This window comes from Schistocerca cancellata, chromosome 3, assembly GCF_023864275.1.
Source record: "Schistocerca cancellata isolate TAMUIC-IGC-003103 chromosome 3, iqSchCanc2.1, whole genome shotgun sequence".
NCBI classification, from domain to species: Eukaryota; Metazoa; Arthropoda; class Insecta; order Orthoptera; family Acrididae; genus Schistocerca; species Schistocerca cancellata.
In genome coordinates this window covers 916,068,210-916,080,963 of record NC_064628.1, presented here as the reverse complement: position 1 = coordinate 916,080,963, position 12,754 = coordinate 916,068,210, and positions in this window count along the sequence as shown.

Here is a 12,754-nt window from a genome sequence, read left to right as displayed (position 1 = left end):
TTCTTGTACAGTAAAACAGTTGTGGCATGCATGTAGATTTGCACCAATTATTTCGCAGCTGCGCTTGCAATTAACTACATATTATTTTCTGTGCTATGTTAATGTGTTCTCTTATTTTTGCTCTTCAAATTGTGCTTTTCTGTGTTATCGTGTGAAATATTGTGACAATAATGGCGTGTGAAAAACGTAACACTAGGCTCCAAAGTAAACTGAAAAATAATAGTGACGACGAGCGTAGCTTATCAGCACCACTGTGTAGTGAATTAACAGACATTCCAAGTAGTAATTTGGTAACTGTGCATAGGGAAATGGAGCGGGCGGCAAATAATGGTGTAGACAGTGAAACAGGTAGTGAACAGGGAAGCATTATCGATCGATCGGTCGGCAACAGCTCGCCTCAGGAATTGGGAATGACAGAACACAATATTGCAAATACTGTAGACTCAGGTTTTGGGTTCTCACCGTTTTCTCAAATAACTCAAGACACATTTTCCGCTTGTCAAAATGTGAATGTTGCTGGTGCAAATGCACTGCCGAAAAGTGCAGAGGAACAGATTCCAGACACTAATGCATTGTTATTACAATTAATGCAACAAATGAGACAAAATCTTCAAGAGTTAGACACAATGGAACAAAATCAGAGACAAACACAGCAAAAGCTTCAAAAGTTAGACACAATGGAACAAAATCAGAGACAAACACAACAAAAGCTTCAAAAGTTAGACACAATGGAACAAAATCAGAGACAAACACAGCGACAGTTAGACACAATGGAACAAAATCAGAGACAAACACAGCAAAAACTTCAAGTTAGACTCATTGGAACAAACTCTCGAACAAACACATGAAGATTTAACTGCTGAGTTACATAACATTGAATCGAAATGTCAGAAAGTCTGTAATGACGTAAAAAAACAAATTTGTTAGCATTTCCAACCTATTTTTTCGCGTCATGAAAATGCATTACAGAATCATGAAGCAGCCATAAAAGAACTGCAAACTATTGTTCATGAAATCACGACACCTTGCAAGCTAAAATTGACTCAGTTGCGTCTGCCGATTTGGTTACGCAACTTGCAAAAACTCGAGAAAACTTAAAGGACACAGTAGATACGATTTCAACACAAATGGACACTCTGAAACTTGGTTCAGAAAAACACACTGAGGAAATAAGTACACTATCGGAGAAAGTAGCCGAACTTTCGGATCAGTTCACTAACTTACCTGCAAAGGTAGATGATGATCTGAATGACACAAGACCTGTAGCCATCACTGACACAGAAGAGTGCAAACAAATTAGGAAACTGAAACAAAATCTGAATCAAATTAATACGCAACACCAAAGAGAAATCCGGGAAGTAAAAGATCAGCTGACACAGGTAATACAAGAATTACGTTTTTCAAAGGCCACTCGCGCTCCAATACGGGAAGAGGGACATAGAAATACGGAACATCCACAAAATAATAACACAGGGCACTTCGGAAATTATGAAAGAAATTGGCAAGGTACACCGAATTTTGAGATGGAACCGCCGACACGACGTAACAATGAGCGATATGCTACTCGCCGACACGATGATTTTGACTATAAGCTGTTCATTACTACACATAAATTCAAAACGTTTAAGAAATCTGCCAACGACATTCATCCACAAGCGTGGCTCCATCAATTCTCTCATTGTTTTCCTCCCAACTGGTCATTGGAGCACAGGTTAGAATTTATGTGTGGCTACTTGGAGAATGAACCAGCTGTAAGAATGCGATCGGTCATTCACGATTGTCACAGTGAAGGAGAATTTTACCATGCGTTCCTCCCAGCATATTGGTCTCAAGCTACACAAGACCGAGTAAAACATAGCATCATAATGATGAAACATTTCGAACAATCTGAATTTTCCAGTCTTGTGAAATATTTTGAAGACATGTTGCACAAGAATCAGTACCTGTCAAACCCATACAGCCCCTCAGAACTCATCTGCATTTGCTTAATCAAGCTGCCTGAACATTTACGACATATTATTTTAGCAGGACGTTGCAAAGACGACAATGAAGCTTTTCAGGGACTCTTACAAGAATTAGAAATTGACACTGACAATCGCAGAATGCGAAAACAGGAACACAACAATTACAGGTCACATCCGTCACGATTCCGTGATGAAAGAAATAATAACTGGACACGACAATTCTATTCTTACAACGTAAATCGTGACCAAAACAGACACCACCCCTATGACAACCACTGGCAGAGTAATAATAGTTACAGAGAAATATCGCATTTTCGTAGTAATGAATGTGACAGAGACAACCATAGAAACAGACAATATGGGAACCAAAACAATTATTATCACGGGAGACAGAATAACTTCAGACGTAACGGTCCGCCGTGCAGTGATAATTCAGGGAGAAATTCTCCACCACTTAACCGACAAGAAAGAAATTACGGGAACTACCGACATGACGACAGACGACATAATCATAACGACAGACCTAAATTTCATCAGAACTGGCGGGATTTAAACAGAGCAGGGCACTCTCGACAACGTGAATTTGTGGAAGTTAGGCCTCCTAATCCCAGTAACGACGCGCGCCAACAAAGAAGCAGACAATGACTCGCACCGCAGGCAGTCACTTGCCCCCGCTCGCTCAGGGAAAAATAACATAGACGCTAACCTTGAGGAAAATTCCAGTATCCTTTACCGACGTATACCACATGATAATTGCGTTATAGTTGAAACTCTGCGTACTAGGAAGAGCAAAGGGTTACACTACATTTCACATGTAAAACCGTTTATTGAGAGATAATCTGCTTTATAACTTTGTCTTTGCCATAAAACGTTTCACTTCACATTTCTAGTATGCATTGTCACACTTAGAAACTGTTATCATGCAACAATGTTTGAAGTTAAATATCCAGTCAAGAACCAAGAGAACTTATTTAAACAGAAATTACGAATGCATTGTTATTGTGAACAGACATCACAGTGTTATTGTGTGTGTGCATTCTTGCTTTTTGGTTGCACGATTATGTAACGACTATAAGGCTCACATACTTAGAACATTTACCAGTACTGCTAATGGGATTCTAATGCCACATTTTGGTTTACTTGAAAATACATTCTGGATTTAAGGTACTTTCTGTGAGATACCAGATGAGACAGTGGTTAGTTTATGTGACAGCTACAAGATTATATCACGACGTTACTAATGAGTGACAATTTACAATGTTGCCTTTGCGGTGTATCTGTTTTATATCTGCACAGTTTTTCTGAATTCTTCTGGAAAGTAAAACATGTTTAATAGTAACTTTTGTGATATATCTACAATGAGACAGCCTCTTTCGTAGCACAACAATACTGTGGTGTCACCGCCAGACACCACACTTGCTAGGTGGTAGCTTAAATCGGCCGCGGTCCATTAGTACATGTCGGACCCGCGTGTCGCCGCCATCAGTACTTGCAGACCTAGCGCCACCACATGGCAGGTCTAGAAAGACGGACTAGCACTCGCCCCAGTTGTACGGACGACATTGCTAGCGACTAGACGTACGAGGCCTTCCTCTCATTTGCCGAGAGACAGTTAGAATAGCCTTCAGCTAAGCACATGACTACGACCTAGCAAGGCGCCATTAGCCTTACCTACTTTGAGAGTTATAGTATAAATGTCTCAAGAAGAACGCTGTATTCATCAGAGAATAAAAGTTAAGTATAAAGCAACTACGTACTTTTCTTGCCACCATTCAATAGTTATCCTGTTCCAGAATTCACGCCCGTCTGCATTACATCGCGTGCCTTTCGGCTACCTCAGAGTGGCGTGGCTCTTGCTACGCCACAACAAATACGTTACAGCACAGTACTTTCTTCATCACAACAATAAGTGTAATAACTAAGATATCTATACGCAAAGCATTTCACTTTTGTTTATCATGAGGTAAGTACATTGACTTCCGCATAACTTAGCTTTCGGAGGACGATAACTACGACACTTCCACAGAGATTATCTTACAACCAGATGCACAGTTTAGCGCTACAGTACACGTATTTGAGTGATTAATTTTATACTTAAAACATTTATTTTTAAAGATATTTGAAGTACAATGACACAAAGGTTTTCCGTTATACATTTCATTCCATTGCTGTAATCTGTAACACCTGAGGGTATAATTACATTAATCCTCAGGGGGGTACATGCTTACTTTGTGTACCATGTGTTTGGCAAGCACAAGGAGCCCTAGCTAATATGGTATTTGCTTATACAGCTTTACACATCGGTACCATATTTCTCTAACACATAAATTACACAGCTATCTGATCATTTAACTGAGAGATAAACATTTTTTTACTACATCAGTGACACATGTTTTCGCAATTCCGCAGTTGGATAACTTCACACTTATGAAACTGTATTTTGTCTGTACTGTGTGAACCCTTCATATTTTTCGGAACCATTGTGATACTATGAGAGCTTTGAATGATGTATTTGGTATGGGACCACGATTTTTAAAGTACGTTTGAGGCAGATGACGCTTTTGACATGAGCAGAGAATTTTTTTAGGTTTTGAAATTATTGCAGAAAGCTACGACGTTTTTGAGATTTGACTGAGGTGTTATGATGTTATTTTTATGACGACGATGTGTATTACGCTGTTGCAGTATGTTTATGATCAATAAGCCGATGTTATATGAGGAATTTGATTATGCTACATACGTATTAAGATGAAATATTGAAGAAATGTCGACAAATATATATATGTGTAGTAAGGTAAGGAAAAAGGAGTGGTGGTTAGGGACTCTGATTTATGAAAAGGATGTTGGAAACCAAGAATCGTACTTTAAGAGTTATGAAATGTGTGTAAATGCGTGAATGTATCACAATGCCGGCGAAAATTTTTTGGACACTGTTATATTCGTAACATTTTGTTTCTACATACTTGCAACGCAAATTCTCGACCCATGAAATTTTGTATATGAGACTGTCACTGTAGCGGAAACTGCTGTCGTAAATATTTCCATAAGAATGTTAAGTGACCACCTGCACGTGCGTCATGGACACCCAGCTGTGTCAGACGCCTGGAGAACAAGCCATTAGAGTGCGTGCCTTTTCAAAGGCACAGGTAGAAAAGAAAAAAAGGGAGGCCATTATCCTCGCTTTTGACATTCCTTTGTAGAAAGCACCGCAAATACGACACGCTTACATCTGCACACCAGATTATGACTACTGTCTCTCTAGTTGAGAGATTTTTCTACTAACTTATGAAATGCCTCATGACTACTGAATGATGTTCTTATGCTTTACTTTGTACATAGTTGCTTATTTCATTTGATATCTGGTTTCCAGCTGTCTTGCAGCATTGGTTTCATAAAATAAAATTAAATGCATTTGCTAATGTGAACACTTTCTGTCAACAGATCTATTAAATAATTATTTTATGATCCACTTTATTAGAAAAAGGAGCTTTTGGAATGGAAAGAACAATAAGAAAGGACTGATAACAATAACTGCATACATAATTTTCTTTTCAAGTACTTGGTAATTTTTTGTAGAATTAGTTTTTGTGGTGCACCACTTTAATACATAGACATTAAGATGTGAATAGACATTTCCCTTTTCTGCATTGTTGTTTTTACTGTAATTTTTTTTCTGCTTGAGCTATGTCATGTTTAGGTATAAGTTACTGCTGTTTGCCAGGCATAGTGTTACTGAATTTGACTTTGTGTTACTCTTCTAAGCTAGTTTTACTACTGTTTTATTTTTCTTGTTTGCTGCACAGTGCCTTATATTAATGTAGTACTGCAACTGCTTTGCCTATTTAAAATTTTTGTCCTTGATGTTTGTGTTAATTGTTTTATGCTGCTGCATTGCCTCGTCCCTTAGTTTAGCATCTGAGCTCAGTAGATTTAAGTTACCTTAAGAGGGGGTAGACTATAAGAGAATGAGTTGCGATGAATTGGCAGAAATGCATTGAGAAGTATTACGAAAAAAGTACAGAAAGCAGGTATAGGTAGGATTTTCTTGGAAATAAATGATGAGGTAAGATAATGGAAAATAAATAATGATGTAAGAAATATATGAACATATAAATACAGAAAGCATGCTTGGATAGGATTTTTTTGGTGGAAGCAAAGGTTGAAATAAGACGAACGATCTATGGAATGAAGTTTTGGGTTGGACTGCAGTACCAAATGTTACACTGAAAACGAACCCTGTCCTTTCCTTTTGTGTTATCCCACTATGTGTTTGTGTACCCTTGTGTATTTGTTTTCTTCCTGTCTCTGTGTAGTTTCATAGAATTTTTTTCTAATACTAAGCTACATCCACTATGATGAGGAATACTGTTATCCTCAAATATAATTGGCATTAATAATATGTTATTTACCTTGTAAATATGCTTAGACATTATTTATTCTGTTTTGTTTTAATGCTCATGTGTAAAGTTGATGTTTCAAAAGTTATTCTGATCTTTTATGTATGCACTTATGTTATAATTCCTGTAACACTGATGTATATGTTATTTCAATTCTTTTGTAAAGCTTGTACTACAAATGTTATCTGTATTGTTATGTTCCTTAATGATGTATTTTGTACCTTTGTAATTGTATTCTCATGTTATAATATTGTAATTGACACCAGTTCATCAAATTAAGTAACTTGTAAGCATTCATTTCACTGCACACATTTCTGTTGGTCATAGTAATGCACAATATGTGAGAAGTTGGGACTGTTAGTGTTTGCACGTGTGTTGATAATTCAGCAAGGGACTGGATAACAGCATTGCTGGTTCTAAGGACAATTCCAAAAAAATTTCTTGAGTGGACGAGTGGTGGTTTATGGACTTGCTATATTGTCTGCAAGACTTCTAAGGACAATTCCAAAAACTTTGTGCGTGCACAAGTGGTGGTTATGGACGTGTTATATTAACTGCAAGACTCTTCAGTGGTGATTGTGCACCCGCACAGTCACAACAGATGGCTGCTGGCCATCTCTACAAGGACTACAGTGGATCTGCATCTCTGATGACCCGCCAATACCATTATTTCTACAAGGACTACAGTGGGTCTGCACCTCTGGTGGCCCACCAATACCACAATCTCTACCTGGACTACAGTGGGCCTGTCCACAATTTCCAGTGGGTCTGCACCTCTGGTGGCCGACCAATACCATACTCTCTACCAGGACTACAGTGGGCCTGTCCACAATTTCCAGTGGGTCTGCACCTCTGGTGGCCCACCAATACCATACTCTCTACCACGACTCCAGTGGGTCTGCTCTGTAATGACCTACCTACCAATCTTCTTCAAAACGTCGAATGACTCTGCTGTGGGCTTGCTCTGTTGTGGCCCATTACCTGTCAGCATGTCAAGAGTCAGCACTGTCTTTCAGTTGGAAGGACAACACTACTTCTTTAAGACTGCTTGGAAATCCACTACTTCCGTGTGCATTTTCTATTATTGTTCAGACTTTGAGAAAAACACTGGAATTTTACTGTGATTAATGATCAGGACTGTCTATATGGACTGTGAATTTTAGCTTTTGACCAACATTGTATCAATAAGTGTGTGCATTTGATATCTTTGTTATTGTAATTATGAAAAAATTTATCAAATCATTATTGGCCACTGCCCAAAACAATTTGTAAAATTTTTTGTGGGGAGCATGGGGGCTATGTAAGTAGGCTGTTTATGTATTCTTATAGGCAACATTACGTAACGCTCTGTATGAAACTCACTAGCTGTGCTGTGTGCAGTCTGTGGCTAGTTTGCATTGTTGTCTGCCATTGTAGTGTTGGGCAGCTGGATGTGAACAGCGCGTAGCGTTGCGCAGTTGGAGGTGAGCCGCCAGCAGTGGTGGATATGGGGAGAGAGATGGCAGAGTTTTGAAATTTGTTATACTGGATATTATGAACTGCTATATATATTATGACTATTAAGGTAAATACATTGTTTGTTCTCTATTAAAATCTTTCATTTGCTAACTATCCCTATCAGTAGTTAGTGCCTTCTGGAGTTTGAATATTTTATTTAGCTGGCAGTAGTGGCGCTCGCTGTATTGCAGTAGTTCGTGTAACGAAGATTTTTGGTGAGGTAAGTGATTTGTGAAAGGTATAGGTTAGTGTTAGTCAGGGCCATTCTTTTGTAGGGATTATTGGAAGTCAGATTGCGTTGCGCTAAGAATATTGTGTGTCAGGTTAAGCACAATCATGTATAAATGTTCAAAGGGGACGTTTCAACAGTTCTTGTATAAAGAAGAAGTAAATCCCACGTAAGGTCTAGTTGTTCAGTGAAATGTAGTAATAATAGCAATTGTATTCGGTGACTCCGTAGTGAAAATGTATCGATGATCAGCGATATTGAAATGGTCTGTTGCTGAAACAGAACAAAACAGAGCATAGGAAAATTTTCTCTCGTTTTTGTGCAAGAGCCCGTGTTCATTCACTCTTTTCTTGTCTTCCTCTGGTCGTCTGTCGTAGCAGGCAATTATGTCGTGTACCTTGAGTTTGAATTATAATATTTGCTAGCTTAAAGTAATTAAACGTTGCACCGTTTAGAACTTTGGCAATTATTTGCAGTCTACGTACTCACAATTTGGATAACTACATGATTTTTTGTTGCCGTCTCTGCTCAGAAGTCAGAGGCCGTGAAATAAAAGGATGATCATTTTAATGCATCTTGCTTTCATCTCATGCTAGAGATGTGCGAGTGTTTCGGTCATTCGTCTCTGAACCTCGTTGCTGTAGGTCTTTACACGTGTCAATACACTGGCCCTCGTTTAATAAATATATGGTGTACTATCTTACAACGTTGTGTTGTCCTAATGTGAAAGTATAAGGGTAAAGTGAAAATGCAACGCATCATTATGCAATGTGCGGTCGGTGAAACTGTACTTCATTGGCCTTGCATCATCTTGCATCTTCAAAACTGAAGAGAATCATCTGTCGTGGAACATGTGATACGTGAGCTGAGTTTCTCTGAAGTCTTCTCAGTTTTCTTTTTCTTGAAAATGGAAATTTGTTTTAGCTGGCAATAATTTCTGTTTCAAAATGTCTGTGACTTGTAATTGGTTTTTGATCATACTTCTACTTTATCTGATGTTTGTTACTGGCTGTTGGTCTGTAACAAAGTAATAATGTACATACAGGCTATTAAATAAGAGCTAACAAAGGAGCGAGATATTACACTCCTGGAAATGGAAAAAAGAACACATTGACACCGGTGTGTCAGACCCACCATACTTGCTCCGGACACTGCGAGAGGGCTGTACAAGCAATGATCACACGCACGGCACAGCGGACACACCAGGAACCGCGGTGTTGGCCGTCGAATGGCGCTAGCTGCGCAGCATTTGTGCACCGCCGCCGTCAGTGTCAGCCAGTTTGCCGTGGCATACGGAGCTCCATCGCAGTCTTTAACACTGGTAGCATGCCGCGACAGCGTGGACGTGAACCGTATGTGCAGTTGACGGACTTTGAGCGAGGGCGTATAGTGGGCATGCGGGAGGCCGGGTGGACGTACCGCCGAATTGCTCAACACGTGGGGCGTGAGGTCTCCACAGTACATCGATGTTGTCGCCAGTGGTCGGCGGAAGGTGCACGTGCCCATCGACCTGGGACCGGACCGCAGCGACGCACGGATGCACGCCAAGACCGTAGGATCCTACGCAGTGCCGTAGGGGACCGCACCGCCACTTCCCAGCAAATTAGGAACACTGTAGCTCCTGGGGTATCGGCGAGGACCATTCGCAACCGTCTCCATGAAGCTGGGCTACGGTCCCGCACACCGTTAGGCCGTCTTCCGCTCACGCCCCAACATCGTGCAGCCCGCCTCCAGTGGTGTCGCGACAGGCGTGAATGGAGGGACGAATGGAGACGTGTCGTCTTCAGCGATGAGAGTCGCTTCTGCCTTGGTGCCAATGATGGTCGTATGCGTGTTTGGCGCCGTGCAGGTGAGCGCCACAATCAGGACTGCATACGACCGAGGCACACAGGGCCAACACCCGGCATCATGGTGTGGGGAGTGATCTCCTACACTGGCCGTACACCACTGGTGATCGTCGAGGGGACACTGAATAGTGCACGGTACATCCAAACCGTCATCGAAGCCATCGTTCTACCATTCCTAGACCGGCAAGGGAACTTGCTGTTCCAACAGGACAATGCACGTCCGCATGTATCCTGTGCCACCCAACGTGCTCTAGAAGGTGTAAGTCAACTACCCTGGCCAGCAAGATCTCCGGATCTGTCCCCCATTGAGCATGTTTGGGACTGGATGAAGCGTCGTCTCACGCGGTCTGCACGTCCAGCACGAACGCTGGTCCAACTGAGGCGCCAGGTGGAAATGGCATGGCAAGCCGTTCCACAGGACTACATCCAGCATCTCTACGATCGTCTCCATGGGAGAATAGCAGCCTGCATTGCTGCGAAAGGTGGATATACACTATACTAGTGCCGACATTGTGCATGCTCTGTTGCCTGTGTCTATGTGCCTGGGGTTCTGTCAGTGTGATCATGTGATGTATCTGACCCCAGGAATGTGTCAATAAAGTTTCCCCTTCCTGGGACAATGAATTCACGGTGTTCTTATTTCAATTTCCAGGAGTGTATATTACACTTCCATTATAAGTCTGGCTTGAGATGGAACTCTCAAAACTGTTCCACGTGTTTCACCAAGAAGAATCGATGGGAATCCCCGCTTTGGCGTCGGCGAGCAGTAAAGGAGCAGTCAAATTAAGACGAGAAACGTGGAGAAAAGGCGAGTAAACTGTTCCTTGTTTCAAAAGTGCTCGCCATTGATGTTAATGGATCTATCCCACTGTGACACAAGACAGCCAAGGTCTTCACGGAAAAAGGTTTGCGGTTGCCTACGGAATGCTGATCCTACCCAGGCGTGCAGTTCTTTGTACGAACCAAATTGATGGCCAGAAATCTCTTTCTTCAGGACTCCAAAAATATGGAAATCGCAAGAGAAGAGATCAGGACTACAGGGTAAGTCACTAACTATTGCCACCTAGAATAACTCCGAAAGCATGATAGCTGAAAAGTTTGTGGGACAAATGTTACATGGGACAACGGAGGCCATAATATGACGGTTTTTTGTTGCTAGGTGGGGTCGCGTCAGAGATATTGAGCCGTGTGTCGGCTCTCAACATATATCGCGCTGTTAAGATTGTTCTGAGTCCTTCCATTCCATCGTTAATTGATTCTTTCATATTTATAGTTATGTTGCGTACGATTCTGACGGCGTGTCTGGTCTTATCGATCTTCGAGTCGTTGCTTTCTCTTAGCCTTGTGTAAGGGAATAAGATCTTTGGGTGGGGTGGGGGGCGGGGGTATGGCCGGTTGGTTGCCTAGCGGTGACGAGTCGGTCGGTCGGTCGGTTTTTATAATCGGGAATTAGAGAATGTCAGACGTAGAGACCGCGGCGTGGCGTGGCAGTGGAGAGTTGGCTGTTGTTCCGAGAAGCCGCGTGGTCCGTCGTGGCGGTGCGAAACGTGTGGGACGAGTTGACGGAACAAGGACGTAACCTCTTGCTGTGAACACCCGGGGGCCACGGCTGTGGTTCCGAGCCACTACTTGGTGGGAGCGGCAACGGATGTCTTTAAATTTTCCGTCTGGAGGCGGGAATGATGGACTAGTAACTCGCCTAACCTGAGGAGTGGTATTTCGCCGCCGTGGGTGCAGAGAAGACGAGGGCTCCGGTAACAGAGCGCGTGGCTGCGCGACTGTGCCCAGTCGGGTACGCTGGCGACGTGGACACGGTCGGCTGTGAGGAACCTTTGCATTGGAGTTCACCTGCTGTTTCTCTGATAAACTGCAAGTTAAGTTGGTTAAAGGTTTAGATGTTAATCGAAGAATTTTGGTTTGTGCAACCAGCGTCTTTTCTGCCTTGTGGCCTCCTGCGTTCGTGTTTGCTGTCCCTGTCGCCGGTGTATTTATAGACAGTGATCGTTTCCGCTTCTTATTAGTACTGCCCGGTTGGAAGTGTATTTTTGGCCAGGGATTATTGTTTTAGATTACATTTTTTCTGCCTTGTGGCCTCCTGCGTTCGGATTTCCTGTCCTGTCGCCGGTGTAGTTATAGACAGTGATCTTTTGACTTCTTATTAGTATTGCTTGGGAGGAAGTGTATTTTTGGGCAGGGATTATGGTTCCTCATTTGATTCCTCCTCTTCCCATGGCGTCGCCTGAGGTCGATGTGATTTCTGAATGTGAGGCCTTGTGGGTCTGTTAGTCTGCTTCTAGCCTGAGCATTCCTCAGGAGACAATTGTGGCCGCCCTTACACCCGGTCGGTTAATTATTTATATCCCAGGACATTTTGGTGGTAGGACATGGTATTAAAGTTGTTAGTTATTGTAAAATGTTAAATGGTTGTATTTTACTCTGATTGTTTTTGGCCACTGTTTAAAAAGGTTAAGTTTGCATTTCATTGATTTTTTTTTAATTAGTTGGCTTTAAAATTGTAAGTTATTGTAAAAGGTGCATGACTGTATCTTTACTTTGATTGTTTTAATCTACTTGGCATTATTTGAAAATGCTAGTTCTGCCTCCCTGTTAGCGAGCCCTTGTAATTTAATATCTTGTTGTGGCAAAATTTAAAAGAAGTGGCTCCCTACATTTCGGTAGCGAAATTGTATGCAATTGGTGTTTTGTTTCATTACCTGGAAAGTTTTAATTTTGTTATTAAATGCTTTATCAAAGTCTGTTTTAAGTAAAATGGCTTGGCTATTAACGGTAAAGTAAAGTTTTTAATTTCATTACTTGGAA